At 41.8% G+C, this 27,685-nt stretch overlaps 1 long non-coding RNA gene across 1 annotated transcript in view; it reads left to right on the forward strand.

The window, feature by feature from the left end:
* LOC144475340 (uncharacterized) overlaps positions 1–27,685 on the forward strand; it is a 105,624-nt gene that overhangs the window by 56,629 nt on the left and 21,310 nt on the right. Inside the window, exon 2 of the long non-coding RNA XR_013494856.1 lies at positions 2,408–2,443. This is a non-coding gene — a long non-coding RNA (uncharacterized LOC144475340). The remainder of the gene's footprint in view (positions 1–2,407; positions 2,444–27,685) is intronic.

The raw sequence follows: 27,685 nt of genomic DNA on the forward strand, positions 1-27,685 counted from the left end.
GCTTATAGGGCACACACACACACACATACCACCGGCGAACGTGGCGAGACCGATATCAAGGGAAACTGCCAATTAATTCAAATCAATATTTTACAGTTCCGTTGCATTATCTTATAGCAACGTTTGATGACATTCGCGAGCGTCCTTACGGGCAAACTCTAATTAACCAAATAACTTGCTACGTCGCGTGTCCAATATACTATATGTTCTGTTGTCGTGCAAATTATTAGGGTTATTTGTTATATATTAGTTTCCTTATGTTTTCATGCGAAATCGATAGGCGATATTTGTTGTCCAAGGTTGATTTATTAGGTTACGTATCAACCGTTCTGCTTCATTAGGATTATATCAGGGTGTCTCTTATGTTTCTTCCTTAGTTTTCATGAGAAATCGATAGACAATATTTGTTGCTTAACCCTTTGCACGCCTCAGAGTCGCCACTAAAAATTGTTATACTATTTCTGAAAATTACTGTAATAACATCAAACTCGTTTATATTTACAGATTGTTAAAACAAGCACTGTACTTGCTAGTGAGCTATATAAAAATATAATAAAAATAGTTTCGAGTGTAAAGGGTTAAGGTTCATTTATTCTGTTACGTATAAACATTTTTCCATCTCTGAGGAAGCCTCCTTGCTCGCGCAAGTGGTGCAAGGGGTTGATTGCCATCATTTTTGCGCGAACGGAGATTGAAAAACTAATTGAATCTAAACTAGGATGACATAATTATATAAAAGAAAAGGTATAGAATTTTATAATTGTAAAAGAGAAGATATAGAAATTTATAATTATAAGAGAGAAGATATCGAATTTTATAATTGTAAAAGAGAAGATATAAAATTTTATAATTATAAGAGAGATGATATAGAATTTTATAATTATAAAAGAGAAGATATAGAATTTTATAATTATAAAAGAGAAGATATAGAATTTTATAATTACCTTGCGCGAACGACGTCCGAATTGAAATTGTTGCTTCGCGCCGCGGTTTCTCACGCCGAGAGCCTGTAACAAATACGCAAAGCGTGCGGAGCCACGCGTGATCCAAGACATAGAGAGACAGCGAGAGAGAGAGAGAAAGAGAGAGTGGAGGCGCGGGAGCAGCCGCTGTTAGATGAGGGTTTTATTAGTTACTGAAAAGTAGTTCCCAGAAAAAAAAGGAAAAGAGGCAACGAGCTCGTTCCGCGACGGCGACGCGGCGAAGTCGACGCGAATCGATAGAGGCTGTAACGCGAGCGGCTAAAACGACGTTGCCCTATACCGAGCCGGCAACCACCCCTTTCTTACCTATGCACACCCTTAAATAATTGCGGCTCGTTGCGCGCAAATTATCCCGCGGTGTTTCCGCGTCGGGCCCGGGGTAAAATATAATAATACGAGCCGTTCATCGCGCGTGCGCGCGTATAATGTCCGAGAGTGTCTCTTTCGCGTGTATCGTCCTCTCCCCGGTCGCCTCTTGTTTCCACTTGTTTGCCACACGCACCAGCCGCGCGCGCGAACCGTCCCCCGCCGTCCTCCCTTCGCCGCTGGGCCCACGTACGATCGTTTCTACGTAAGAACGTTTCGGTCGCCAAACACACTTGCGCGCGGGTCGCGCGAGGTGCGAACATGTATTCAAAGTCCCTTCGAGTATCGTAAAACTCGCGGGAAAAACTAATAAGCGGCCCGGGACTATGTACGGCACGTTCACGCGTCGCTAACTAGAAAATCCAATGATAGATCATTCGTCTGCGGATTTTACGTACCTGCCAGGAACGATATATGTATGGGAGGCACAATAGTGTAAAAGTAATTAAAAATAATTATCCGTAAACTGTTGAAATTATTCGAGCAAGAATTATATTTGTCTCTTTCGCTCCAGTTTGTTATGTGCGAGGTAAATGATTTTTATTTTGCGTCCGCGGTTTTTGGGGCGGCAGGGCTCGTCCGTCGATTTTCTGAAGTTCGAGAATGGATTTTGAAACTTTTTCGAAAATAATCGCTGAATTAATTGTTATCGCAAGAGTCCTCTTGCGTTTTCAGTATTTTTTATTCGCTGACTGTGATGCATACAACTTATTGATAATTGAAAACTATTTCAAATAATATTAATTTTTTATTTTTAAATATTAGGTTATAGCTATATATTTTGATGACAAGCAGAGATTGCTTAAATTAAGAACTTTACTTGTTCCATGGATGCTAATATCAGTTTTCGTTTCTCTTAATTTTAGTTATAGCAAAATCGGAGCAGTAAATCAATCATGTAAACATTCACTTTACCGAATCGTCTACTTACTATCTTTCCTAAATTAATTGCTTCGTATTTTAATGAATTTAATAAACATTTATCTTATGCGATATTTTACTGATATACAGTTTTTTTGAGAACCGAGGATAAGATGTACCTTTTTTTCTGGTTACAGAAGGAGCCTATACTTCTATGCTGGCGAACTTCTTCGGTGAGTTCATGCGTTTACTTCAACTGGTAATCCAGTGTACGTTTTATCAACTAATTGTCGATGCAACTAAATAATTTTTGCTATTCGTAAAATACTAACAATTGAAATTTATAGAACTGAGACATAATTAATTTGATAATAGTTTCGCGAACTTTTTATTCGAAACGATGAACACGAAGATTGAAAAACTAATTGAATCAAAACTAGGATGACGTAATTATATAAAAGAGATGATAGGGAATTTTATAATTGTAAAATAGAAGATATAGAAATTTATAATTGTAAAAGAGCAGATATCGAATTTTATAATTGTAAAAGAGAAGATATAGAATTTTATAATTATAAGAGAGGAAATATAGAATTTTATAATTATAAAATAAAAGATATAGAATTTTATAATTATAAAATAGAAGATATAGAATTTTATAATTATATATAAAAGAAGATATAGAATTTTATAATTATATAAAAAAGAAGATATAGAATTTTATCATTATCTAAAAGAGAAGATATAAATTTTACAATTACCTTTCTACTGTGAATCCAGTATATTGACGCATTCTCGATAGAGAAAATAAAACAAAGTCACAGCTAAAAGGAGACTGGACCCGAAATCAAAAAATAAGAAGAACGCTTCCGAAAATACGTGGCCGAAAGTTGATAATAAAGGAGACGTTATCGTCAATACTTTAAGACCTTTAAAGAGAGCCGCGAATAGAAGGTCGAGTTTCTACGGCAGTATTGTAGGACACTGACGTCAAACAGTTTCCAGAGACACGCTTGAAAACATCAATAAACTCGACCTCCGATCGTTCTACAGCTTCTGGACAAATCGAAATGATTTCGTCAATCGTTCGACGAGGCGCGATCGAACGCGAAGAAAAAAGCCTCGGCAAGGTAGACAAATGGGATGGTAAAACTAGGGTAAAACTAAACGAAAGTATTTTTGACAGTTTTTGAATTTTATTATGACGAATATTTTGACGCTTAACCTACGGAATAAATTTTCAGAAATTGAATCAATTGAATTGAAATAATTTGAATTTTCTTCGATTCTTAGTCATAGTTTGCTAGTTTGAAAATTTCGTTGAAATATCAAAAATATTAAGAAGCAATGTCAATATTTAATTAACGTTGTTCCGAGTTACAATGAAACGAATTAAAGACAGGGAAAATGTTAGTTCTTCACAATAGTCGACCAAAAGCGCGATCAATTGTAATTTTGATAAAAATCGGTTTACTCATCTACGAAATGAATTTTAAAAAATGACTTTTTCGCGCTAATATAGTAATTTAAATGGTGAAACTAAATTTTTCGATTTACCTAAATCGAATATTTTAATTTCCCAAGCTTGGTATCGGCGGTGAAAAATTGTCAAGTCCGTTTCAGCGTCTGAAAGAATTCAAGCCGTTCGAATTTGGAAAAAAGTAACTTCGTTCGAGAAAAAGAATCGCGACGGCGATTCCAGCGTCGTTCGCGAGTCAGGCGACAATTCTCGCGCGGAAAGGGGTGAATGGAATTTCTCGGTTCTCTATTCTTTTTTCTTGGACGCGGGCACGCGGGGCTTATCGGCGAGGAAAATCGGAACAACCCCGAGGTAGGCGCGGCGCGAACGTAACCGTGTAACACACTCGAGGTGGTCGGTTGGTACCGCGCGCGATTACTTACTCTCCATCGGCGAATTAACGACGAATCACCGATGGGAAAACCGGTTGCCCGGCCGAACGGCACGCAGGCCTAACGACTTCTCTCCTCGGCTTCAACGGGCATTCCAACGGCACGAGTTCGCCCCGCGACGCGAATTAATGGAAACACGCCGCGGTATGCCGTGCCCGCTGATAAAGCGGAACGCGCGCGCGTCCTTTCCTTACGTATATCTCTTTATCCTTACCACCGATGCGATGCGCTCTCGCCGCGGAACGCCTCGGTCCCGCGAACGCGCGACGCACTTTTCTCCGCGACCATTCCGCGGATCCCGCTCGATATTTAACGCAGCGAGCGACTGACACCGTCCGCAACTGGTTGCTAAAGTACTGCCTCGACAATTCCAATTTTTCCGTTTTCAATTTCGCACTTTCACGCGTCGTTGCAATTTTAATTTTCGTCGTTTTACAATTTTAAAATTCCATGTATTCTGGACGAATTCGCGAAATTAGCAACTAAGCAAGCTTTGTGTGCTCAGGTAAACTGAAACAGTCAATTGTGTATAGTTTCTCAATTATCGATCATTATATTTGTCACAGAGAAATTTTATTTATTTTTTTAGTAATTTAATTTCAATATAGCTGTGCCTTCGATGCATCAAACAATTTTTCCTTCTGTAACTGTATATTAAATATTATCTTTGGGTGCACGAAGTTTTGTTATATTATCTGGTAATTAATTTATATAGCTGTAAAATTTAAAAGTTTTTTTAGTTTTAATATTTTTGATTTTAATATTTAATATTTTTAGGTTTTATTTTCTATTACACGTATCATTTTCCGATTTCAATATCCACTTCTCTTTTCACAATATTTTTACAATTCTTTTCATCTAAACAACGCTCGCAGTCTAATTATTAAAAAAAATTAAATATACAGAATTATTAAGACTATAAATAAAAATTATAAAATACATATCTCATCCTCTTAATAATGTCTCAATAATGTCAATACACAGTGCCAATAATACCCAGTTCTCCTAAAATACATTTCCATGAAACTAGCCAATAATAATTAACCCGTAAATTCTCATGCAAAATGAAAAGCATCCAACCGACTAATAATGAAGAAAAATGAATTTCTACTCGCAATAACTTGAACGAATCGCAAAGAAGCTGCATCATCGAATCAATATTTCCAACGTGTTTGCAGTTCGGTATCTTATCCCGGTAATTGTTATCATAAACGTAACAAGTAAAACAAGCACGATTAATAAAAAAGAGAGAAAAGAGCTACCCTGTTTACAAGCTCGTGTTCGAATACCAGCTGTACGATCCGGAGCTAAACGGACAGAATAAATGAATCAACGGCATTGTAAAGAAGATTATTTATCGGGCCGCGAACAGCCTCGATACCGTTTAATTATTCCGTGGAATATTGGCGTGTCCGGATAACATCTGGGACGAGGCGTTTCTGTACGCGGGCGCGTCTCCCTCCCTCTTTCTCTTTACGCGGGCATGACGGGCAGCGGCGAAGGCGACTTAAATGAAGCGATTCCCATATTCACGCATGAGCGCGATCGTAGAAGCTCGGCGAACGCGAACACGGTCGCCGTATGGAAAAGAAATATCAAAGGAAAGATGCCAGCGGGAGCGTACGCATCTGTTTGCCTTTGCGGCGAAATTTCTTCCGCGTCTAACGGCCGTACGCCAGTGACGATAAATGATTTCGTTCGCGGGGAAAATGAATATTTCCGTTCGCCGCGTATTCAATTGAACAAGCTCGCCGCGTCCCGTTCCCCCATTATTCTACCGGATTAACCGTAATTATCCTCGTGCGTTTCAGCCCGGCCACCGATTAGGACTTATAGCATGGAACTCGTATGCGTGTCCATAATTACAAAAATTGATCCAAGTCAAAATTTAAACGGAATGAGTTCATCGGTTATTTTAAGCGGAATTTGTTCAATGTAATTTTTACGATATCGTCGAAAATGAAGCATTATATGGTGGTTGTAATTTCAACGTTATATGGAATTCATTTAGTGTTAATTATGAAAGTGGCCTACGTAAAAAATTTAAAGAAATTATATGAACGTAACTTGAAAACGGCGCTCGAAAATGGTCTAAGTCACTGCAAACTTTAAATACAGTTTCCTATGAAATTCATAGAAAATTTCATATTTATAATAAATTTCCATTAATCAAGACTAATAAAATTCTAAATAAAAAGATCGCATATAAATATATTTTAATTTATGCAGATGCAATTTCATTAAATATCTCGAAACGAGATATATATGAGTTAGGTTATGTTATATACCGCGAACGCTCGCGCCTCGCGCTTCTGCGAATACCGAATCCATCATAACGCGTTACCAGATACTGATGGATCTCTGATATTAGCAATCAATCAGTCCCGGAGAAATTAATATTTTATGGACGTGGTATTTAATATACTGACGGTATTTAATATTTACGGCGATGAATTCTTAACGGAGTCTACGAACGAATGGAAACAGATGTCTTCGCTATGAATCACTTCGGTTTCCTTCGGAGACGAGCTGAAAACGACTCGAAAACGATTTCGTTTGCAGATGGCCGCGAAAATATTTTAAAATATCGTATAAAATATTTTAAAAATATTGTAAAAATATTTCAATATTGTAGAAATATTTTAAAAATATATTAATATTGTATAAAATATTTAAAAAATATTTCAATATTGTATAAAATACTTTAAAAATATATCAATATTGTATAAAATGTTTTAAAATATTGGAGAAATATTTTAAAATATTGTAAAAATATTTCAATATTGTATAAAATATTTTAAAAATATATCAATATTGTGTATCAATATTGTAGCGTGCAGATCCAGTTATCAACTTGATAACGTACGAACGTGTTCTAGATTTTACAGTATAATAATTAATATACAATTAACGAAATTGTGCAACTATGATCAACGATATCGAACTAATTTTCCTCTGATAAGCGCGCGTGCGATCGTTTCCACTACTGTTTCATAAAATATACGCCGGAATAAAATTTTACAACATTGTGAACACGATTATTAAATCGTGCGGATCGATAACCGTAAATCCGTGGGAATTTATTGTTCACGAAAAATCGTTGAAAATAACTGGCTGCGACCGCTGCCTAGGCTCCCGTGTTCTTGTTTCCTTTTAATCTTCTGGACCTATTAACGCGGCGAATAAAATTTTATTATTCGAATTCAGTTTCTCCGCGTGTCCGCCTTTAAGAATACAGGTTCGCATGGGCGCGCAGTTCAACAATCGCGTATAAATTAACCCCTCGCCGTACTTTAACCACTCGGCTGCGTCAATATATTTTGAAGATAAATTTTATCATACATTTTATCAATCGCACTGGGTGCAGTTTGTTTGTTAGTTCTTCTATAATTGTTCTAAACCGTGCGAAATTAATGAATATATTCCATAAGCATTTTGACCAAAATCGTAGAAGTATTTTTATTATAAGACGTAACATTGACATTTTCTTGTGACGTGTATACTCGTCATTATGATTTTTGACAATGATTATTGTTTCTAACGATATCCTTGTTATTTCGTCTTTTTAAGTCGAAATAAAATTCTGTCTTTTCGCTACTAATATTTAAGCGCTGATGCAATTGAAAGCATACTATTGATTTTATCATTAATTTCATTTCTCCGCTAACAAATTATTCCAATCGAAAATTATTTAATCATTACAACTGCAAAGATAAAAAAGTACTGCAAACGGGCACCGAGATAATAAGTTTCCTGTCGATTACGCTGGTTACGTTGCGCGCGCGTCCGCCAGCCGAAAATCCGTAACGGCGCGTAATTCATCGGCCGTGCAACTTATTCAATATCGATTCCCGCCGCCGCATTCCCGGGCTTCGTACATCAGCAACAATGTAACGAAATTAGCTCGGGTTCGTTTCGCCTTCCACGGCCTAACGACTCGCGCGCGGACGGGCATTCCGATGGCACGAGTTTGCCTTGCAACGCAAATTAATGGAAACAAGCCACGGCGCGCGCGCGCAACGCGCTCTCGCGCACTGATAAACCGGAACGTCCATTTCACGGGCATCCTCGGTCTCCTCACGAACGACTCTCCGCGGCTATGTTCGAATTAAACGATTTCGTGTTCACGCGTGGCGCGTGAAATAAAAAAAAAAAACCCGCGCGCCAAAGTACCACGCGTTACGCGTCCCGCCTTTTTTCCTCGCCTCGTTTCCTTTTTCCTCGCGTCTCCCTCCCCCCCTCCCTCTCGGGACTTTTTTCCCTCGCCCCGACGTTCCCTTCCGTCAAACCGAGTCATAACTTGCATGATCATTGGCAGTCGTCGTAGTGCCCTCGGTTTTTCGTTCTTTCGTTCCCCTATGAAAACGGTGCGCGCGCACCACTCGCGGCGACCGACCGGTGATTGAAGAACCTGACGACGACGACGACGACGAAAAAAGACGCGCGTCGAAACCGCTTCGAACTTCCTTTTATCGGGAACAAATTGGTCAAAGGGAACACCATTCGTCCAGGCAGATTAACATTTCTCATTCGTCTGGCTTGATTACCACTTCGCTGCGGGCTCCGGGTCCCGATTGACCCGAATCCACGCGTCACGGAACCGAACAGAGAAATTCGAAGAGGGGAAATCCTTTTTCCGTGACATCTTTGGCATTTTATTTTACATTCTTTTCATAACTAATTATCTATGAAATAGATCCTTAATTATAAATTAAATCTAAAGTTTGCCCCCTTGATTCTTTATATTAAACCTGTAAATCAAAAAAATTTTATTAAATTGATTACTTAATAAACTTAATATATGAATTAAATTCATTTCTAAAAAAAATTGGATATCAATAAAACCGAATTATTTTTTACATCCAACTCTATATTTATAATTAAAAGATTATATAAAATTAGCTCTTTTATCTTCGAAACAAATAATATCTTCATTTATATTTAAATTAACCCTGATAGAAAGGTAAAAAATTAATATTACTTATATATAATTTACATTAATCTTTTTCAATACTTAAATTCAATTTATTCTCAACTAAATGCTAAGACTTTAAAATTATTTAATAATTTTTCATATAATTAAAATTTCATCAATAATATATATATTCTAATTATATGAAAAATTATTGAATATTTTAATCAAAATATCAAATGGCCTGAACGACAAGTCAGGCAAAAATAGTTTGGCACAGAACGTGCTCACTGCTTTTCTAATTCGTACGAAAAGTATTCGCAATCGAATGAATTAGTCGTAGAAATAATAGCGCGTCCGATGCGCCAGCTTATGGCGATGATAGATCAGCATAGAGGGAGTAACATATCCGCCGATGAAATTGATAGTCGCGGAGACGTAACAGAGAAATCTCGCGATTGGATCGCCGTTGATCAAGGAGAAAGCCTAGGAGCGTTTTATTTATCGGGAACCGCGCGCGCGCTCGCGTATTCTGTTGTTGTCCCGGCGAGACATTATCCACGCTTGACGATCTCGCCGGTTCGCGGTGATCACCGCTGAAAACCGTTACTACAAGGAAAAACAGCCCCCCCCCCCCCCCCCCCCCCCCCTCTCAGCGGGCCGTGATTTTTCTCCGGGGCCCCGCGCGCCGGAACACCGTTCTTCCAATACGGTCGCCCCGGTCGCCAAGTACGTTGCCACGCGGACAGGCTAACGACATCGTCGCTTGTCTTTAATGGACATTCCACGCGGCGATTCTACCCCGCGATTTGAATTAATGGAAACACGCTGGCATCCCATTTGCACTGATAAAGCAATAGACCTCACCGGGGAATCGTCCCTTTCCACGCGTCCCGTAGCCCCTCTCCTCTCTCTCTCTCTCTCTCTCTCTCTCTCTCTTTCTCTCTCTCTATCGGGGGGGCCCGGGACGATTCCGGGGCCGTTTACACGGTACCGAGATGCTGTTGGATTAAGCGATTATGCGTCCCCCTCCCCGCTTATTCGTGGCACGGCCGAAAGCATCGATCACGCGAAACCGTTTCAACACGCTTTCCAAAACGGGACATACCGTAATCGAAGTTTAAGCCTTCTCTGCCACTTGCCGTGGCTTGTTTTACAGCCGATTCCTGTATGCCCGTGCGCGCGCGCGCGCGCGCGAGCGCGAGAGCTGGAGATAGCGGCTACTCGGCAACCTCGCGTGAAAATCCATTAATTTGTTGGGATTCTGAGTTGAGCCACTAATGGAACCACAGTACTGGAATTATTAATCGCGGCGGTTTCGATGTTATACCGAACGCACGGTTTTCATGGCAATCGATTAACCATTGCTTGTATAGCCGGTATCGGTTTCTACATTTTTCTTCTTTTTTCGATCATTGTTAGGAATTATTGACGAAACATCGTTGACTTTTATGGCGACGAGAACTTAATCGAGCTGTTAATTCCTTTGAGGAAAACGATAATTATTATTACGCGCCCATATTTTACACGTGACGAGCACTACTTCATTACCTAACCTACAAATTTAACAAAATTCGTTGTAAAAATGTCGATTCGATATTCTTTATAAATTTGGTTATTTCTGAGTTTTAAGTAAATTTCAGAAAAACTCATTTCTCTTCAGAAGTGAATTTTAACCCTTGGCAGTCTGAATTGAATCTTAGCAGACGAATTTTGAATAGCCTGATAAATAACAAATTCGAAAAGGGAGAAGAAATGAAATTGTCGTTTAACGCGTTGAGCGCCGCGTCACCGAAATATGGGTGACACTAATTTTTCACCAATCTTGAAAATTCATTTTTCTTGTAATATATTTGAATAAATTGAATTTGACTAGAATGTTTTTGACTAGAATGTTTTAAAGAGTTCTAATACCCTTATGATAAATATTAACTTTCTAACCTCACTTCAACCACTGAAATACTCACACAGTTAAAACAATTTAATTAATTAAACTGTGCGAGTATTTTAGTGGTCGATTGTCAACAGTCATTGTGTTAAGGTGACCCGATCCGAAAGCTTCTCGCTCCTAAACAAATCCGTCGATTCGAGAGCCGCGCGGCATCTGCTCGATCCACAAGGACGTGAACGCGGCTCGTCGCCTTCCGACCAGCTAATCCAAAGCCGCGGTCGAAACGCGGGGAACGCGTCAGCGTTGAATTAGTTTCGACAGCGATTAATGGCGGCTGGATAAGGTAATGAGCCCGTGCGTCCAAAGGATGGAAGCGAACCGAGAACGAGGTAATCCTGCGACCGGTATTGTTTCACCAACGGAAGTCACTCTTTTATTACGAGACACTTCCTGCTCCATACGGGAGCGCATGGACGACATGCCTGTTTACACCGTGTACATGACACGTGAACACAGGTAACACACGTCTCTCTCTCTCTTACTCTTTCTTTCTTTTCGCTGCCACCAGCCGTCCACTCTTTCTCCGTCTTTCGTTCGTCTTCCTCTATTTTCTCTCTCACTCTCTTTCTCTCTATCTCTTTCTGTAGCCCTCTCCTTTTTTTCGTCGAACAGGTATACACCGGCAAGCCCGGCGCAGAAATGCATACGCACGCGATCCGCTGCCACGGCCTAAGGTCTCTGTCACGCGTAATTAGGGGACCGAAGCCAGTCTCTATGATGAATTAAAAAGAGAAGCAACGAAAGGGGGCGAAACGAAACCGCGAGCAAAAAAATAGTCGCGGCGCCGTTGGTAGCGTTCCCGCGGAGAACGCTCGTCCCGAGTTCGAGGGGAGCCGCGGGTTCGAGTGCCGACCCGCCGACCGATAAAAACTAATTAAATCGGAATTGCGAAGGATCGTGCAATTTACCGTAACGCTTGCGCGCGGGTTATTCAAATTGCCGCGGCGCGGACTGCGACGGCGCGCTGGTATGCGAGCGACCTTGCGATCGAGCCGAGTTATTCGGCATTAGGAGGAAGCTGATGAGAAGAGCGTAATTGTTTCGCGAACGTGATATCGACGCGCTGGATATTTATATGACGTTTCAATCAGCCGAAGGGAAGCCGTTCCGATCCGTAATTGGATGAGCAGAGGAAGGAGTCGTCGTGAAAGTCGGCTGGAAGAAAAAAGAAAGCCGAAAGCATGAATTAGATTTTCATCCATTACCGGGCGATGCTAACTATACCGCGAGCAATAAATTATCGTCTCGTATCGGAAGTTAGTTTGCTGATACCTCGTCTGCCTAGCAGGTTTTTACCCGTTTACGTTATGGAGTCGTGTCAGCTGCACCGCGGACAGAAATGTTAGGTTACAAGAAAGGATTTATATATATCTACAAAAAAGGATTTACATATATTTATTAAAGAAAGGATTTACATATATATATATATATTAAAAAAAGGATTTACAAACATTTATTAAAAAAAGGATTTACATACATTTATAAGAAAGGATTTACATATATTTATAAAAAAGGATTTACGTATACGTACAAAGAAGAATTGCATATTTATAAAAATATAATTTATGCAACGCAGTCGAATCGTTGTCAATTAATACGCATCTCTCAAGCGTGTCCGGAATGTACATTTTGGAATAGTCCGCGTTATCTGGAACGTTATCGTTCGTCCGCGGATACTTTCGAATGCTTGCGCACAGGAAAACCGATACAGCTATATTATGCTTTATCACGGTTTAATGCTATTCAATGGTTAAATGTGGGAAAATTAAGATAACGCGAACGTTTAGATAATAGAAACACGTTTAGCGAGTTCAGACATCGGTGGTTCCTGTAATCAAGGTTCTACTGTATATTCATTTACGGGCTGGTATTTATTTCTCCTCTTTGCGCATACTCGCGGGCGCGCGAAAGATGACGTCGATAATGATAATTTATTTGCACGCGTACACGACACTGCGAAACACAGACGATGACAGGGAAGCAGCCAGGTGACTATAATTATAAATGAGAGAATGTTGAGAAAACAAGAATAATGTTAACAACGATATAATCGATAATGGTAAAATTAAAAATTGTTGGAACACTTTCCACAATTGTTTTTATAGATATCGCCGAAGCGTAGATTGAAATATTTGTTGAAAGTGTCATTGTTATATAAAATAGAAATACTAGAAGCCAGAAAAATTATTTTAGATTCGCGATTGAAATGTCTTCGAGTGCAAAGGGGTTAATCAATGCGAAAGAAGTAAAAAAGCCGTTAATATAAATATATTAAAATTAATAGCGAAACTACCATAAAATAGCAGTAGTAGAAATAAGGCATCGATGCAAGGAAGTATGAAAGAATAGAGAAAATAGGGAAAGATGGAGATACAAGCGGAATGAGAATGAGGGCAGAACGACGGATTTATAATAGTTCTGGATAAAAAATATGAGAAAGCGTTCGTAACGGTTTGCGATAATTAACAAACGGTTCGGACAGTTACGATGTTGCGTACGGTGTACAGTGTGATTCAGAACGAAAAACAGAAACCACGGACCAGTGGCGAAAAAATTAGCTTGCTTAGAATTCACGACGAGAGATAAATGCGTACAATAATAATTTCGATATTTACTCATGAAAATCGGAGAAGGAACGATTTAATAATTTTCGAAAGGATAAAATAATTCTTGGAACGATTTAATAATTTTTGGAACCGTATAATAATTTTTGAAACGAGAAAATAATTTTTGGAATGGTATAATAATTTTTGGAACGATATAATAATTTTTGAAACGAGAAAATCATTTTTGGAACCATATAATGATTTCTGGAACGATAAAATGATTTCTGGAACGATATAATAATTTTTGGAACGCTATAATAATTTCTAGAACGATATAATAATTTTTGGAACGCTACAATAATTTTTGGAACGACATAATAATTTTTGGAACGATAGGAAACCCTAGCGGAACGACGGCCGCGAAGAAAGACCGTAGAACACGCAAGAGCGTTCTGTCCTCTGCGTGGCCTAATTACGCACCCTGAATTCCTGTAATTATAATAATTAGCCTGCCGGCCCGTCATGCCCGAATCGACGCGCGGTCCCCTCGAACGGCACAACGACGAACGGCTGTCGACGCGGCGCACAGTCCGAGAGTATCGTGCCGGAATCTCGATTCCAGGAAAGCCATTGAAAGCCGGGTCCTCGTACGAATCCATGCCTCGGTATACGTTTCGTGTCTAATTCCGTCCGCAGCCTGTCCTCGGCGACGCGTTATCAGGCCGGCGAAACGAGCGCGACGAAAGATCGGGATTGATACCGCGCGCGCGCGCGCGCCCCGTGGTCGTCGCGCGAGAGAAAGGTGATCTCCTTCAATGCGCTCGATTTCATTAACTTCACCATGGCTGGCGCTCGCGCGCGCGCCGAACACCGGCGATTGATTAAATCCGATTTCACGGCCAATCAATCCATAAACGCGCCGCTCGCGGGCCGGCTCCGACCGGCACAGCCTATAAATTCCCATCAACTATTAGAGGAATTTCCCTGCTGCTAGCCTTATCCGCTCGTTTGTAACTGTCCCGCGGGGCGTCTCATTAACCAAACCCTGTTCTTGGAAACGGAATCGCGGCCCGGTGACGACGAGAGCCAAAGAAATCTCAAAATACCAGAGCGACCTCCTCCGCCTCGGTGAGCCCGGGGGAGGAGCAGGGAGGAGCAGGGAGGAGAGGGCGCCGCGAAAACATGGGGGCAGGAACAATCCGCGTCGCCCGATACAGTCCGCTACACGTAAACAATGTACATGTGTTAACAATTGTCGGACACAACGGGATTAAACCGTCTCTTGGCACCGGCGACGGGCGACGCCGACGCCGACGCCGACGGCGGTGACAATGGTGTTACGTGACGAGATGTTTATTGCTCGGGCGAAAATCTAGGATTCCGTCGAATGGCGAACATTAACGAGCCTCTTTAAAATAGATGAGCGGGGGTTTGACAGCGAGACGCTTCGGTGATCCGAGGAAGATTTGTCGCCGCGATATTGTTGCAACGCTGACAATTAACTCGCTTTGTATTTAGCCGCGACACGGGTTTGCTTTGATTTAGAACTGTTAAGCGATACCTTGGTCCTTTAAGTGTTGGCGGACGTAAAGAACATGGCAGAAGAAATGTCAATTTTTATTATTATTTTTAAGGCTTTGTATTACGTGTTTTATTTGATATCATGCTGATCTTGAGATTGGGGATTTTGTGCATTTATGACAGGATTTCGAGTAGTTGCAATTTGAAACAGGAAGAGGAAAAAGAATTGAAAAATGTCAATGTATTTATATTATTAATATTATTTTTAAGCTATTTTAGTCATTAATGCAAGGACGAACTCACTGCTTAATTAATATTTCTTGCCACTGAAGCAGCCAGACATAACCTCACATAACCTGACTATGCATAAAAATCCGCGATTTATAGAACGTATTATTTATTCAGATCACGAATTATGGGAAAATCGTGGCAGATCAAATTCATTTCATTTATTTCATAAATTAAACTTTCAACGCTAAATCCACCAACACTCGAACGATTATTCTACTATTCAACTAAAAAAAAGTTGAAATCATTGCACTTTGTCGTTGAGCCTTTCGGTTCTAAACTCTACTATTTATGCTTAAACAAGCGCATAAAGTTGCATTACAATGTCGCGAGTTTTCCGTAAAAGTTGAAATCGTAATTTCCTCCGGAGAGTCGAGGGGCGACAGGGCTAGCTCGCAATGATTCGAGGTCGCCCGTATCTTAGCCGCTAATTAATTATGTCGGAAATCCATTATCCAGGACGAATGCACTCAATGCAGGGAGGGGAAAGGGGGGCCGTGTCCCAGACCCGGAGAGCGGGGGCGTTCGAGCTGCTTTTCCGGGGAAGACACATTATAAGTTTTTCCCCGGAGTTAATTTCGTCGGCGATAGCTAAATCCTTTCTCTCTCCTGCTTCTTTCCCGCCCCCTGGTTTCCCGCTCTTTCGCTCTTTTATCCTTGCGCCACCCCCTCGCGTCCCCCTGCCCCTTGCTCCGCAACCTCCTCCCTGGCCGTGCTCGAACTAAGAGCGGCTAAGAGTTGGTAGGAGCGTCTCTATGGTTAATTAAACGCATAGATCACCCCCTCTCTAGCAATCTCCACCGACTCCTCCTCGCGCGTTCACCACTCCCGCGATCCTCGTGCCCCGCGTCCCTCTCTCTCTCCACACACACACACCCCCGCGCCACCCTCTTGCCTTCTTTTTTCCATCAGCAACCCTGCGGACGCGTCGCGTTTTCTTTGCATTAGCGAACCTAGACGCCTAATTTTGCGTCGCCAGGACTGTACAATAAAACGCTTATCTCGGCTTTGTTTTCAGTTTGCGAACACATCGATTGTCTCTCGTGGGTCTTCTTTTGGCCGCCTTCGAACACCGAGCGCGGTAGAACACGATTTATTGCGAATTTTTGGGGAATTGCTCGATTTACTGAACTTCTGCTGATACGTGATGGTACTATGTATAGGTAAATGTATTTTAATTATATTACGAACATATTTTCACAAGTCGTAATTTTATATTTTATTTAAGAATAAGTAAGGCAAGAGAATAACAAAATTTAATATTATTCGATGAACGTCCATGTTCATTATATCAGAAAAACAAAACGAGAGCTCATTAATTATCCTACGATAACCGGTTCGACTAGTCCACTGTCATCCATTATTGCAATTATGTGAATACCTAGAGCATTGCAAACTTAAACAGATGTAGGCTCGTTTTCTTCTAATGTTTGCTTCAATTTGCTGAACAAATTTGCTCGAATCCAGTTAATTGAAGGAAAAGTTATATTATATGTATTATATATTATATATATTATATTATGTATATTATGTTATATATATTATATCATATACATTATATTATATATAATAATGTTGTATGGAGGTATATGTGAATGTACCCGTTTATATGAACTACTTTTTTTTTCCGACCGAGAAATATTAATATATAAATGTATCATACATTTATTATACAAATGTTCCACCGTGCACTAACGATATTTTATAATCACAAGTATTATACTATATATTTCTATAACGTCCACTATAGAGAATTTCCTAATATTGAAACGGTTTGAAAAATTGCAACTTCGCCGATCTCCTTATAAGCGCATCGCTATTTCCACCACATTCGCGGGATGGATGACGGTAGCCTGGTTTCGCTTTAGTCTTATAAATGAGGAGAAGGAGAAACGATCTGTCAGCCAATGAGGCGATCGCAGAAGCGTGTTCATTGCTTTATCTAGTCCTCTGCAACTAAGACGAACTGTTTGGGAAACGTTAAACTATTTTATTTATATTTCTCGGTGCTAGTAAAGGAGCAATCGAATGGCTGCTTTAATTGTATTTTATATTCATTGTATAAGAGTAAAAAAAAGCAAAAGTAATGTATAAAAAAGACACGTTCAACATTCTGTGAACATATAAGATACTAACTCTCCCTTAGGCGAACTTAATAAATTTTGAAGCTGAGTTGTTCATTTAATAACATTTCCAGGAAACCAACTAAACAAAGTGAATTGAAATAAATACAATTTGTAAATTACTTCTTAGTTTCGAGATAATAGGAACTACGATTTTCTAACTACAATAAGAAAGCAAGTAATCCAACAGCCCAAATAATTCGTTCAAAGAACGGCTCTCATTCTCGTGCACTCTAAAGTTCACGCGATATTTCCAGCATTAGACTCGAGGTAATTTTTGCAATCATTCCTTTCGCTGGGCAACCATATTCGCGTCCGCCTAAATTGACTTTCACAAACGTCGGAAGACCGGAGATGTATACGTGATCTTATTAGCAGACTGCCGAGGACAGGACCGGTCCGCGAAGGGACCAGGAAAATCCGAATGCGATTTTCATATTATTTAGCCGCGAACGAAAACTTGTGAATTTTCTTGTTTCGCGCCGGGGGAACGTGTCCGCGACGAAGGCGTTTAACTAGACCATCCGTAAAACAGTCGTTCCCGGAGTGCCTCGGTCTCTGAATTTACCGAACAATATATCGAACAGACAATGACCTGGGGGGAGGCGGAGGGGGGAGGGGATTCGTCGGTATAGCAAGAATATTTCCGTCGTAAAGATTTTATGGTTGCCGCGGCAGGGCTCGGTGTTTTTTCACGGGATTTTTGAAAAAGCGGGGGACCCCGGGTACTCGGTTTCATACACCCACGTGATCCTCTCGGCGAAAGAGAGGGGGCGGGGGTAGACGAGGGGTGTCCGGTATTACATACCGGTTTCTCAAGAAGGCGTAACCTCTGCCCGAAACTACCGTCTACGTTTCATTATCGTTTACGCGGGCAAACCCGTCATCGATTCCTCCTCCGCGCCGGGCTCTCTCTCTCTCTCTCTCTCTCTCTCTCTCTCTCTCTCTCTCTCTCTCTCTCTCTCTCTCTCTCTCTCGGCCGGGTAGCGATCGATCGTTTGACCCGTTTGCCATGAAACGCACGCTTAAATACTCGGCTACGCGATTTATTCGGATTTATAACCGGCGTCCTTATTTAACACGATAAAACGTCGCGGCCCCGGCCCGCAGCACGCGCGCATTATTTTAAACATTCCCTCCCGCGGCCCTCTCTATGTGTTTGTAATACGTCGGGCCATATGCGCGCGAGCGCGCGCGTTGAGAAACGGAATAAATTTGCCTTGTCCCGGGGCACGTGAAAATGTTCGTTTTTCAAAGTTGCCTGACGCGTATCGCGTGTGTGCCGACTGACGCGGTATCGCGCGGGAATATCTGGATAAAAAAAGGCTTGATGGTTTTTTTTTATTGTTCGCTTTATTGTAATTTTCCTACTTAATTCGAGCCTCGTTATTTTAGTCCTATGCTAATGAGGGACGCTCGTTAAGCATGCTGCTGCGGGCTTTATATATATATGTATATATATATATATGTATGTTAGCCGCGTGAACCGAGCCGCACGACGGTTTCTGATGCACACTTTGTCGACGCCGTATCCGTTTACTGCAACTTGCTTGCAGGAAAGTGTTTCTCGTTTTCGATAGTTCTCTCGCGACGCGAAATCTGTTTCGCTGAACCGTTCTGTCTTTTTTATTTCGAAGTTGTTTATGGTATAGGAGTAACAGCGAATTACCGTTGGTTATTAAAATTACAAGAGGTTAGTGGAATGACGCAAGAAACCCGAGACCTGATGCAGGAATGTGGATTTTATATCGCAGAACGATTCTAGGGAGAAAAATTGTAGCCAGCAATTTAGTTCGTCCTTTTTTAATGGTTTCATGATAAATTGAAATGTCACTTCGTTGTTTATAAATACAATAGGATAGCAGAGACGATTGAACAATTGTTCTGCTTTTAGTTCGTTTTCTGACATATGTGAGACACGTTTTTTCTGATTCCTTATTTTGTCTATTTTTTAAGTAAAATATTAGATACGTCTGTTTTGATAAGTATAAAATTGATTATGTTAGAAAATAAACACCATAGTAACTGGTTTCGATATTTTACTCGATTCGAAGATATTACTCAAGATGTATACTTAATAGTGTTCCATAATTCTTAAAGAGTTTAAAGACAACGTTTTCAACTTCAGCAATCATCGACATATTTTGCTTTGCAGCCAAACAACACCAATAACAACAAATAAAATTAACTATCGCGTTAATATAATAAAAATTAAATTAAGATTTCGTTATGTTTTCACACGAAGTTACACCTTTATTAATAAAACTATACCAATTTTGTTTCCATTAAAATCCGATAAAATTCCTGTGTCTATTTTTCATCTGTGCCTCAAATTGTTAATGCAATCTAAGGATTTCTGTCAGAAACGTATAAAATCTCCAGTTATCATTGTCCGAGATAGACGCGCGTCCCCATCGAAAACGCGGCCGGACGAATTCCGCGAAAGAATCCGAGAGGAAGATGAATTTCGGTGGCGGTGCTCGAAAACGCCGGCCCGCTACCCCCCTCCGTCAAGAATTACACAACGAGATTCTCCAATAACTCGCATCGAACCGTCGTAAATAATGCAGAGCCGATAGATACGTCCCTGAAGCCGAAAGAAAGAGGTTGCGGAGAAGAAAGGAGGGGTTGGCAGGAGGGCGGCGGAGGTGGAGGAGGTGGATGGCCAGCAGGGCAAAGAGAGAGGATATTCTTATGAATCGATGAAAGAACCGTGAGCATGCGCGCCGGAATCTTAATAACTCATGCGGTACCACCTCTTCCTTCTGTTATCCAGACCCCCCGCCGCCCGTTATCAACCCCCGGCATCCCTGTTTTCCGGCCCGGAGGGTGGCGAGGCGAGGCGAGGCGGGGAGAGGGGAGAGGGGAGAGGGAGAACAGATATGCCATTGTAATATGCGTGTAGCCGGAGGGGTGGCCCCCGGGGGTGAACACGAGAGCCGGACATTCCGAGCGTGGCTTCGCGAATATCTCGGGCATATTCGCCAGCCGGCTTGGCGGCCGAAAACAGCGGTGTCGGTTTGCGCCTCTGCCGCATTTTTCCTTGTCACCGAAAGCGCGCGCGGAAAACTTCGCCGACGCGACACGCGTAACCGGGGAAATCCTTCGGCGGACCCCCTTCGCACACCGTGGTGCAGGCAAGGAGAGAGCCCGGCCACGATGCGCCACAGGCTCTCCGCTGCAGCCGCACACGCTCACGCACCTTCGCCGTGGCCATTTACGGTTCCTTTTTACGGTCATACGTGCGGTTTTAGTGCGACCTGTTCGCGCGGATTTACTGCCCGAATACCGTACCGCTCCATTTTTATTCCTCCTTCCTTTCTTCTTTTCTTCTGTCACTTTTTTTCTCTCTCCTCCCTTCTATCCCTCTCTCTCTCTCTCTCTCGACTTCTGTCTTCACCGATCTCCATCTCTCTCGCCTTGTATCTCCCTCGATTTCCATCTCTCTCACTTCGTATCTCCCTTCAATTCCATCTCTCTCTCTCTCTCTCTCTTTCTCTCTTCTTCCATCTCTGTTTTTTTCTCTCCAGATTTCCATTTCTCTCCCTCTCTTTCTTTCTCCCTTTCTTTCTCTCGTTCTAGCTCGCGCCCGTCTCGCCTTTTTGCCGAGCTCCAACGAGGATGCGGACTCGCGGGGTTGGTTCCCCGCGTCGGTTGCGGGTTAATTAGCTTTTACGCACCGCGGGTGTCAACGGGGAGTTAGTAAATAAGGGAATTCCCGCTTAAATCCCGGACACGGTTTTCTGCATTTTACAACCGCTTTGTATTTTGTACTTCGTTACGCGGGGAGCGGCGCGGATTAATCGGTGGCCCGGTTGCGGACCGAGGGATCCCTTAACGGCAGAGAGTCTCACATTGCTCGAATGTAATTTTATTTACAGAAAATTACTTTGTCTAAATAATTATTCTAGATTGGGCTAAGAATGTTTAGATAATCGTAATCGCATGATCTGTTATGAGATTCTTATCTTTTTTGGAAATAATTTCGTTTGAGTTATTGAAACTTAAAAAACAAAATATGATTTTGTAAAGAAATTATTTATAATTTTATTAAATCGATGCTGTCATTTGTAAAGAGACCACGGCGCTTCGTATATATTTTAATTACTATCTGTTATTTATTTATTTCTTATTTATAAATGAACGTCAAATCCTCCAGGGTAAATAAAGACAATAATTAATATACAGCGCTTGCGTGGCTGAGTAAAACCGAGCGCGGTGCAAACTACGCAAGCGTAATATAAATGATCGGCCGGCTCTCTTGATTGATGTAAATGAGTCGCGAAATGAATCGTTAAAAGACGACAGAGGCTAAACTCGACTCCGCGACAGCGGAAATCGTAAAAATGCATATGCAGGATTCTGTAATTTACTTAATTGCAGCTAAGAATTAATTTGTCTTTTTGCCAGAGAAACGTACGTCATTGGATCCTGCGTTTAAACGTCGGACGTCAATGGATATCTCGTCGAGATATAAACAAGAGACCAGTGAACATTGTAAATTATTATATAATATTATTATATAAACGAGTTACAAATGCAGTTCGCAATTCAATATTCGAACCACATAGTTATAGTAAAATATAACAAAATCATCGACGTTCACAAAATACGAGATAAAAACAATGCTCCCATCGATCCAATTTTCCATTCACAATTATTCTATTCCAATAACACATTCCACTTCAACAATCCCGAACAACGCGCCGAACACCGATTTCGTAAAAATCGCACGAAATTACGAATCGAGGCCGACTTTATGAGAAAACGTACCGTCGCTTCGCGCAGCAATCTCGGGGAGAGGGGAGAGGGGAGGGCAGGTCGTGGTCAATCGGAGCACTCGGCCGCGAGAAAAATCATTAACGGTTCGACCCAATAAAATGGAAATGACACGTTGCGTTAAGAAATGTTCCCGAGTGCAGGGTCACGAGAAAGGAGGAAAAAGAGAGAGAGAGAGAGGGAGGGAGAGAGAGAGAGAGAGAGAGGCGTCGAGCACCTCGGTCCCGTATGTTTGTGGCCGCTGGGACGGGGCGCGCGGGAAGAGCACGCGAACAAATTAGCCCTCTATCTGAAACAACTTCTTGGAATAGCCGTTACTCACGGGCGAAGATCAGGACCCGTATTGCCCGAGCGAAACGACCGCGACCACGGGACAAGGAGGCCGCGCGGAGGACGCCGGACGGGCCCGGGGAACGAGAAGAAACGAAGTGTCGGCGAGAGCCGGGACGAGTGCGAGCAGGAGGCCGAAGATGCAGCAGCAGGAGAAAGAAGCAGCAGAAGGAGAAAGAAGCAACAGAAGGAGAGAGAAGCATCAGAAGGAGAAAGAAGCATCAGAAGGAGAAAGAAGCATCAGAAGGAGAAAGAAGCATCAGAAGGAGAAAGAAGCAGAAGAAGAAGAAAGAAGCATCAGAAGAAGGAGAAGTCGAAGAAAAAGAAAACGAAATAAAATGCCGGACGAAGCATTTCGAATTTCCAGCTCGAATTCAGGAGAAGGCAGAGAGAACGTAGGAGAAAGAGAAAGAGAAAGAGAGAGCAGGCCGAGGATCTGCTCAATCCAGGGATAAGCGGGTCGTTCCGAACAGTGTTGAACAGGAGTGAATATTTATACGCGGCCTCTTCGTTCGCACCTTTTTTGCCGTGCTTGTCCTCCTCCACCTCTTCTCTCGCCCCCTTTCTGCCCCTCCGCCTTGTCGCGCCTTCCTCACGTTTCCACCTTTAGGTCCCGTGCGGTATCTCCTTGATTACCCGGTCCTAATTAATTCCTCAGGCTTTATCTTTATTTTTGCCTCGCCTCGGGCCGCAGTCGCCGACACCGCGACAGACGGGGCCCGATCGTTCCCGGTCGAGGCGCGCTGGAAAGTACGATCGGCCGATGGACCCGGCCAGCCCCCGTAGGCCCCCTCCCCGTACAAGATAGGAATAGTCCCGTCGACGTTGTCTAGACTCTTTAGACGCGTCCGTCCCCACCTAGCCCGTAGAAATATTCCCGGCCCTCCGCGATAAACCGGTGAATGATTGCTCGATCTTCATCGACACGTTTGTTTCCCGTCGTTTTGCTTGTCCAAACACGGTTCTCCCCCACCTCGGTATCGCTCGGACTCTCTTCGTATCTTTAATCGTGTCGGATCGTTGATACATAGACCTTTTACTTTATTTTAATTAATCCGACATTGTCGCGCGGCGGCGTTGACGTATAGACTGCGCGCGAACCTTTTATGCGAGCTTGACGCTTTATCGAAAAATTTTCGTTTTTATTTCGATTTTATTTATATTATTTAAAAGTTATTTAATATTTAAAAATTTATATAATAATATTGAAGCTTGTAGTACAATTTAACACGTTTGTCTGAACAATAGATAACAATTTTTATTCTCTGTAACAGAGCGCACTTTTGTGCATAGAAAATTAATTCTCGTGACCGATAATTCTCGTGATTTTATATAAATTTTGATTTTATACAAATTTTGATTTTATATAAATTTTGATTTTATATAAATTATTTTTAGATATGATAGAACAATCTTAGCGGTGCCTCACAGTCACCGCTAGGTTGCAAAGGGTTGATATAATAAGATCTCGATTATACGAGCTATGGCGAGAGAAATCGAAAAAGTTCTAATCGTTGAATTAATAAAAATTGATTATAAAATTAATGTAACTGTTCTAAAAAATGTTTGAAATAGCAGCATATCGGTGTTGTATAATTATTTGAATTTCAATCGACAATAATATAAATAGCTAATACGAATTAAATAAATATTTAAAAGCTCTGATAAATCACAGAAAATTAGTGTTGCATAATGAAGGTCTGAAATGTGAAATTAGATATAAAACGAAGGATAATAATAGCGTTGCGCTTTCGAAGGATACGCAATAGCGTGTTCGTAATTTTCTGCTTCCTTTTCCTTTGATTTGGGAAAGGAGAGGGTAAACTGACACCAAAAGCTGGGTCAAAGCCTCGTTTTCAACTTGGCGAACAAGTTCGAATCGCTGTTACAGAGCACACGCCGCTGCCGGACTTTGAAGATACACCGTGTTCACACGTATTCCTTTCCCCCTTTGGGACGGCATAAAATACAGTTTGTTCTCCAATTTTATTACACTTTCATTGATCAGCGTGTCACGTGAAAATTCCTCCTCAATGTTATTCTTCAGTTTGCCTGCGACGTAATACCATCTTCGAAATAATCTTTCACTTGCAAACTTAAAACCTTTTGCTTCGTCACTTCTTTCGCAAGGAATAAATTCTGCTTCAACTGTATCGCTATAGCAAATCAACGCAACATATGTAAACAGAATTGTCTTCATTATTGAAATATTTTACCAATTCTCACATTTCACTTTTGTGCAATTTAATCGATGAAGTTCCGTCAGCTTGCACCACATTAATTTTATAAATTTTAACGTCTAGAACAGAGTTAATAAAATCTTACAAACTTGTCTTTTTATATAAAACAATTTGAATCGTCGAGACGAAGCTTATATCCAGTTCTTATTGCCACGTACTTGAAAATATGATCCATTAATTTATATTACCCATCGCAGATACAAAACGGGACGTTGAACAATAATTTAAAACAACTCGTCGCATAATGCGAATTGAAAATATCTAAAGCGTGAATGGCTCCGGTATTGTTGTCGCTGCTACGAGGGAATCGTAGCAACAATTACTTCGAAAGCAATTCGTCCGAGATAATGCGAAGAGATTCGACACGTGTCGAAAAGCTCGCGAGCGTTAGAAAGAACAACGAATTAGTAAAATTAGGTCAGGCGGCTCTAATGAGATCAGCCTTGGCTAGGATCGCGTAGCCGGCACAACGAGCCATCTCGTAATGTATCTGTCGCTGATACCGGTGCACCGAACAATTCCCATTGATGGCACTTCCTTCGGTCAAAAGAAAAATTGACGTGTATAATAATATTGATGATACGATCTCCTTGATGAGCGTGGTAACGAGATACAGCCCGTTGTGCATGCGCCGCGCCGGGAACGCACGTATCGCTTTTAAACGCCGGAAATGAGTTATTAGCGGTTGCGCCGCGCGCGCACTCAATTGTCCCGATTTGGAAACCTCTAATCTGAGACCCCCCTCCCCACCCCCTCACCCCCCTCCTTTCCGGCGACGAATTTAATCCTTCGTGTTTCCGTGTCTATCGGTACTATTTCAGACGGTCCCTTTCTCACCGAAATCAATTCACTCTCCCCCTCTCTCTCTCTCTCTCTCTCGTCTGACAAAATCGTATTCATCATGCCCGATCGTTTGACTCGGATTCCCAGCGAAAATTAAAATGATTGCGCAGCGGGCTCGTGTAATAAGACAAATTGGCTGCCGCGCGATGCGGTCGAAAGAAGTTGTAGACCTGCTTATGCGAGAGCCTGTTTGCCGTTTCCTAATACAAAAGTCACGATAATCAAAATTTTATTCGCGCATCAATTTAACGACGAAGCTACAGCCTACTCGACTCTTCTCCGCACTTCCTCCGTTGCCGATAACTTCGATTTCAGGTTTGTCGCAAATCAAAGTAACGATGCTCCACGGACTCGCGTGTGTGTTTAGATCGCGTGTGTGTATAGGCGAGGATATATTAACGCGTACGTCGGAACGATGCGTGCGCCGAATGAATTTTGACAGGCCGGTTTCGATGGATTTGCTCGTTAGCTGGCTCTACGCTGCCAAAGAAAAAGATGGCGCACGCGTGCTATCTTGAATTTCTCGCGTTACAGTCGTGGTACGGGAAATGTGCCAATGATACGGAAAGACTATCTTCCATTAATATGTAAACGCTATCTATATTGGAATTTCTACGTTCTCTTAGGAAGAATGGAGACACACGAATAGACGGAGACAAAACGATAGCACGCTCAAGGTTTATTTTCATTTTCCTCGATATGTCGCGAGGTTTAAGAAACCGGCCCGTTTATCTGACTTAACCCTTTAAATTACAATGACGCCTCAGAGGCGTCGTAAGTTTATCGGGCCAAACTTGAATAAGAACAACCTCGATGTCGCTTTTGGCCAGCAAAGTTGGAAATTAAATCGTAACGCAAGGGGTTAAACGAAATTAAACGCGGCGCGAAAATTCGCCTAACCTCGTGATCGCCGGGAATCTAATTAACATTATCGCGGCAGAGGAGTGCGGCGAGTAGGTAAATTAGAAGGCCCGGGTAACCCCTTTCCGTGAAGTTTCAATTATCCCGGGTAACAGTGATGGAGTTTAACGAGATTCTTAGATGGTGCTTGAAATTCAAAGGACGACGGCACTTTACGGTACCCTAACGAAGCCACCTGCCCTGGCACCGTCCACCCTGTTAATTTTAATCGACTGAGACGCTTTCACGTGAATTAGACCGGGGGATAGGAGGGGTGGGAGGAGGGATGGAATACCTAGTGGACGGTTCTCTACGACTGCAGCAGGCCGCTCGTAAAAGACCGTTCGTATCGAAAGTGTCGTCGCGTCGGTGGACTCGCTTGGGAACCCCGAGCACGATCAAATGAATCAACAGAGACAATTAATACCCGGGCGAGGACGCCTCGGGAAAGCGTCGGGACGCCGCGCCGCCGCCAACCCCTGTCGGCGAATATATGGACAACAAATCTATCCGTGTCTCTCTCTCTCTCTCTCTCTCTGTACCCGGCCCAACACCACCGCCATGGAATCTCTCAATTTTCCACTATCGCGTTGCGCGCCGCTCGATCGAAAAGAACTTGTCAAAATTAGGGACACGATGGTTTTCTTTCACCACTTTAGCTGCGTCGATTTATTTTGAAGATAAATTCTCTTATGCGTTTCATCGGTCACGATGAGTACAGTTTCGTCGATGGTTGTTCTAGAATTATTCTGAACTGTGCGAAAATTGATGAATATGTTTTATTAATATTTTAAATATTAAACGTAGCAGAATGATTTTTATCCGATCATTCCGTAGATAACCCTGATGCAAACACGTGAAGTATCTCGTGTCAAGACGTCATATGTCTTGATAACATTTCCTTTATTTAAAGGAAATTCATATCTGTTTATTAACAGGTCTCTATAATGTTGTTAGACTGGCATCGTCACTTTGATAAAATGAAACACTTTAAAGCCGACGCGGAACGACACGGTGGCAATCAGGCGAACGCTGGAAGAGCTCTTGTTTTATGGACTTACAAATCCGTAACACTCTGCTAAACCGAGGAGGGGGGGGAAGGGATGAATGCCGAGGAGGGAAAATCTCTGC

Source organism: Augochlora pura, chromosome 9 (genome assembly GCF_028453695.1).
Source record: "Augochlora pura isolate Apur16 chromosome 9, APUR_v2.2.1, whole genome shotgun sequence".
In the NCBI taxonomy this organism is placed as follows: Eukaryota; Metazoa; Arthropoda; class Insecta; order Hymenoptera; family Halictidae; genus Augochlora; species Augochlora pura.